At 39.2% G+C, this 6,010-nt stretch overlaps 1 pseudogene; it reads left to right on the top strand.

Moving 5' to 3' along the window:
• The first annotated feature begins 3,720 nt into the window (after nucleotides 1-3,720).
• LOC119262586 lies at nucleotides 3,721-5,807 on the top strand (annotated as a pseudogene).
• The last annotated feature ends 203 nt before the right edge of the window (nucleotides 5,808-6,010 follow it).

Raw genomic sequence — 6,010 nt, 5'->3', positions numbered from 1 at the left:
GCTAGCAGAGCGAACTGTGGTCAGTCTCAGCGCTCAAAACTTTAGCTTTAATGTTTTCCAATGCAGATTATTTCTGATGATGTAGCCGCGTTAGTGTAGAAATATTTTCAGGTTGTGACAGCGGAAATACGGAAAGTTACTTAGTACTTAAGTAGTTTTTTAAGGAACTACTCATTTACTCTTAATGAGTAATTTTATTTACTAACACGTTTACTTGTACTTGAGTAAATTGTCACTATAGTAACAGTACTTGTACTTGAGAAGGGATTTTCAGTTCTCTTTACACCCCTGTATATTTATTTTTAAAAGTAATTGTAGTTGAAGATAATGGTAAAACAAGAATCTAGTATTTTATGCATAATTAATTGTGTTTAATATGATTGTGGACATTAGCGAACTACTTCAGTTATATTATTTTGATGAATACTTTTTCTGAAAAGGAGGTCTGAGGGGCTGGAGACCTCCGATTTACCAGTTCATGTGTGTAGCAAAGTCTCCTTAACAGGAAGTATTTATCAGAATTAACATATTTTTATAAAAACTTTTACTTCCGATAGTTATATAATTTAAAAGCGAGTATTCAGGCGCAAATGTTAACTGACAATTTCTAAACAGGTAATATTTAACTAGAGTGTTTCTCAAGACTCTAACTCTTTTCATCAAGAACAATCAAGAAGTTGTTTTCTTTGTCCTCCCAAATGAGGTCAGGAACTAAAAGTATTTTTCAGCAACATCTTTACTGGATTTGAGAGGCTTGACTATTTGTACAAGTTTAGTTAGTCAACAGAAATCTGCCTGCATCTGTTTCAGTCGTTTAGCATTTTAAAGCTTTATGAAATGTTCTGTCTTCCTACAGAGATCCATCTCGACTGGTTAGCACTTACAGCTTGTCCCAGGTGCTTTCACTTATAGTATTGTTTATAGAATTGCTCTTCATATTAGTATATATTTCATTATATATTTAGCTTTTTTAGCACTAGGTGTTGCCAATATTAATCAATTTTAAGATGAATTTAGAACTATGCAACAAACTTCACTTTGCACCACTCTTGCATAGCTTTCAAGGTTGTGTGCTGTTGTAAAAAACATAGCACACTATGTTTAGCTATGGCGAATGTCTTTTCTTTTTCGTGTTCATTTGTATTATTTATGTTTTATACTGTCTACCTTTTGCATTATTCTCATTCTTATGTTTTGTCTGCTGAGTGTTTATTGTGAACTTTTATTTTATTTTAATGCAGCCATGGAGAATCCACCCTCCCAAACTACAAGTGGCAAAGAAATTGACCAGAGACCTTCACATCTGTTAGAGGATGAGTATATTTTGCACAGTAGGGTGGGCTTCAGATGTTCACTGTCTTGCTGTCTCTCTTTCCCACACTTACATATACAGTCACTAGCCTTTTTAAAGGTACTCCTAACAGACTGCAGTCTATCTGTTTATTTGACTTTTAGCCCCCTTTCACCCTGATCTTCAGCGGTCAGAACCCCCACAGGACCACCACAGAGCAGGTGTTATTTGGGTGTTGTATTGTACACAGCAGTGATGTTGGAGTTTTCCACTCAGTCTCCACTCTGTTAGACACTCCTACCTTGTTGGTTCACTTTGTAGATGCAAAGCCAAAGATGACAGCTCATCTGCAGCTGCTCAGTTTGTGTTGGTGATCCTCTAGTCCTTCATCAGTGGTCACAGGACACTGCCCACAGGAAACTTTTGGCTTTTTTTTTTTTTTGGTATTCTCATTCAGCAGTGATACTCATACACTAGTACCAGTACCACACATACTATTATGCCAGTTTTCACTGCATTGCTGAGAATTAAATAATAATAAGACCTGCTCGGTGGTGGTCCTGTGGGGGGTCCTGGGAGTTTTTAAACACCTCAGTGTCACTGCTAGACTGAGAATAGTCCACCAGCCAGATGTGTCCTGTGGGCAGCTTTCTGTAACCACTGATGAAAGACTAGAAGATGACCAACACAAACTGTGCAGCAGCAGATGAGCTATCGTCTCTGACTTTACATCTACAAGGTGTATGTATAGTCTTATTTTCTTAGAACTGTGGCAGATCATTGATTGTTCAGCTGTGTTCACCTGTGTTGTACTACCTCTACGATTTCTTTACACATTCACAGTTTAACTGTAGACCTGGACATTCACTGTCTTCTTAAAGTTTAGTGACACAACTTACATGCCTTAGTACCGATTTCCAATGAGTAGGTTTAGGTAACTTCAGAAGGTTTTGTTTAGTGAAGGAGAATGTAATGGTTACATAATCTACATATTCTTTGTTTAAAAAAGGAAAATATTCATATAACTCAAAGAGCTTTAGTCAAGACTAATTTTACTTCTTAGTACAACCAATGTTCTCATGTTAGCACAACAAATTATTTGGTGTTAACAAAAAATGTCAGTGTAACTAAGAATTACAAAAGTTGAGTGAACAAGGAAAAAATTGGGGAAATTCTGAAAGAACAATGCAGACAATCTGGTTGTTTAGATCCAGATCTCCAGCAAAGGAGCCCAACATGCAATCACTCTGTCAGTTTTACACAGTTTGGTTTTATGAATCTTTTGTATATTAACCTGTAAAATTTGAACATTGCTATTGTGTTGATTAAAGGTGGACTGGAAGAAGCTGACAAATAAGCAGCCAACTTCAGCATCATCTGTTTGTGTAAAGATAAATATTAACACACTCCAACACACGATGTTCTTTCTACTGTTTAATTAAAGTGTTTTTAAAAATCTTGTGTAAAAAAAAAAATTACAAGAACTCCTAACATTGACTAGCTCCAGTGTTAGCTTTAGCTTTAGCTCATCTGATGGGGTGGCTTCCGACTCTAAAACCTGCAGTTGTAATGTCGAGTAACTAAGCGATTTCCATGCTGTGAGTAACGTAAACATGATTTGCAGATTTTTTTTCTGTTTGTTATATTCAGTAATTTGATGTGTACGCCTGCACTGAATATCATGCTAAGACAATTTATTTCTGAATGAAAAAAGTTTTAGACGTTCTATATGAGCTTTTTAGGGCATGTTTATACTTGTACTTCAGTTCCTTTTATCTGAACCAAAGTAAAAATTGGTAGCAAATAAACAAAAATAGTGTATTAAATTGTACAGGTGTGTTCTGTAGATGATCTGTTCAGTTATTTCATGTAGAAAATGAACAAAACATGGACTTCACCAGGTGTGCCCAAACCTTTGCGTATAACTGCCATATATATGTGTGTGTGTGTGTGTGCGTATGTGTGTGTGTGCGTGTGTGTGTGTGTGCACAAACAGCACCATGGCAACGTGTCCAAGTAGAACACCTTTATTATGATGTCTCAATGGCTGAGTGATGTTAAAAACCTCATGCACTCAGAATTTGGTCATTTCTGATCAGTTTGATGAGAGACAAACAACTATCACACGTCTGAGTTGTGTACGTTGTAATCAAGTTTAGAAGAAGAAATTTCATACTTAGGAGATGATGGAGCAGCACGCAGCAGGTAGAGGTTCCATACATTCTTATTTGGGTTTGTTTATTAATTTGTTTGTTTATTTATTTGGGATAGCACTTTGTCAGTTTGTCAGGTTTTTTTTTTGTCACCAGAACAATACGAGCACATTTAAATATTATTCCATAGTAGCCAAATAAAAGATTACACCAGATATATTCAGCCCATGTTTTATGAAAGAACGTTCAATACTCAAATGATCATTCTGTGCTCAGATGCTCCATGAGGAAAGAGAAAGAGAAAGAGAGTGGAGGAGGAATTCTGGACTGTTCCCTGAGGGAACAAGTGAGGTTCTCAACATGGAAGCTCCGGCAGGGAAGAGGATGAAGCGAGCAGTGAACCAGCCCAGGAGAACGACTAAGCCTGGTCAGTCCACCTGCCTCCGTATTGTAAATCTAAATGCTGTCATTGAGGAAATATGATTGGACAAATAGACTTAAAATGCAGCCAAAAGTGTTGGCAGGGGAGTAGAAAAGGTAGGTAAAGTGACCAGAACATTAAATATTCAAATGATCATTCTGTGCTCAGATGCTCCACAAGGAAAGAGAAATGAGGAGGGATGCAGCCAGAATGTTGCAAAGAGAACACACAACAATCCCAACTCTAACAATCCAGGAAAGAAGGGGGCAGGGAACCCACACAAAGGAAAGTCTCGGGGAGAAAGGACAGCCCCCGAGCCAGGCCCATTCACTGGTCTTACAACTGTAAACTGTAAATATTTCATTTCACTTCGTTCTAAGAGAGTCTAGATTAAGTTGACACAAAGTAGATTCCACTGCATCCTTTATAGCCAGTAATGTTGATTTGTACACTCCTGATACATTATCTAAAGATGTCTGTCCTTCATTTGTAGCATTATTTTATTTTCCATAGATGCCTTTGCCTCCAACTATGTGATTGGAGAAAAATTGGACGAAGGAGGCTTTGGGTCTGTCTTCAAGGGAAGACGCATTTCCGATGGCCTACAGGTTCTGCTCACTCCTCAAATTTAATTTTAACAGTCATTATTTCTCCTCCTCTCTTTTCATTGCTAGAAATATCAATATCTTTTTTCTTTATGTGTAGGTGGCCATCAAAGTTGTGTCAAAACAGGAAACCAGTACCGAAAATCTCAGAAGTGTAAGTCTACCTACTTATAGTAACATGTGATGGTCACAAACAGCCCCATGAGTTTCTCCCCATGTTCTTCACCTCACCATCAAACTCTACTTTACTGCAGCCTGTTGACTCAAGGGCCGTGCCTGCAGAAGTGGCTCTGATGCAAATGGTGAACCAGCCACCTGTCTGCAAGAACATCATCCGGCTCATCGAGTGGTTTGATGAGCCAGACCAGTACATCCTGGTCCTGGAGCGCCCTGACCCTTGTGTGGACTTGAGGAGCTTTCTGGCCACCTTAGCAGGTTACGCTGATGAAAAGACGGCCCGAACCATAATGCTCCAGGCCGTGGAGGCAGCGAGCCAGTGCAGCCTGCGGGACATTAAACTGGCAAACCTTCTGATCAACACAGACACCCCAGAGGTCAATTGATTGACTTTGGGTGTGGTGAAAAGATCAAGAGAATGGGGTACACTCAAATTAAAGGTAAATAGAAATGCTAATAGCTCCCCCTTATTGAGAATCTCTAGCCTGGTAAAAGTGAGAGAGTGATTGAGTTACCAAACAGTCCCATGGAGAATTGTGTGTTTCAGCACAAGTTGTAAAATGGATTTTTGTGCTCACCTGTGCTTCTTTCTTTACTTTATATTCTCAGGCACATTCCTGTACTGCCCTCCTGAGTTTTATCTGGAGCACAGGTATCACGCTGATCCTGCTACAGTTTGGTCACTTGGTGTCCTGCTGTTCAGGATGGTTTGTGGATACTTTGCCTTTTTTGATAAAATGGACATCGTTCAAGGGCGTCTGAAATCCAGACGTGGCCTATCTCAGGGTAAGATAAATGGAAGCATCCAGGTAGATGAGGCATATCTAGTAACTGAGTACAGAGGAACAGAAACTGAAAACTTAACCTATAGTTAGAGGGGAATATGCAGGGTAAAAGCTGAAGAGTTTGCAGTATGGTACGGATAAATGTCCTTAAACATGTATGTTTAAAATAGTGTAGTTTTCATGTTGTTGTTACATCCCACCCTTTCACCGGTAGTCCTTCTGAAATGTTGAGGTTAAGCTTCTCTCTCACATCCAGTCTCCTCACTCTGCACAGAATGCTGTAATCTGATTGAATGGTGCCTCCAGCACGACCAATCCAGGAGGCCCAGTTTAGAGCAGATCAGGCAGCATGAGTGGTTCCAGCGCACCGTCTAAGCCTAGGATGAGGTTAGCCAGGGAGGCTAGGAGAAGAAGCAGTAAGCCTAAAATATCTAGTGACAAATAAATAGACAGTGTAGTGAAAATTATGGATTAAGCAAATCTTGGCTTATGTTTCAGGTTGTGAGGGGCAGTTAAGAGGAGATCACAACAGCAACAAAACACTTCACCATGTGACCCCAGACAAGCAAACAAGCAAA

Source organism: Pygocentrus nattereri, chromosome 27 (assembly GCF_015220715.1).
Source record: "Pygocentrus nattereri isolate fPygNat1 chromosome 27, fPygNat1.pri, whole genome shotgun sequence".
Classification (NCBI taxonomy): Eukaryota; Metazoa; Chordata; class Actinopteri; order Characiformes; family Serrasalmidae; genus Pygocentrus; species Pygocentrus nattereri.
The sequence above is the reverse complement of the archived record's forward strand: the minus strand, read 5'-3'. Positions and strand labels throughout refer to the sequence as shown.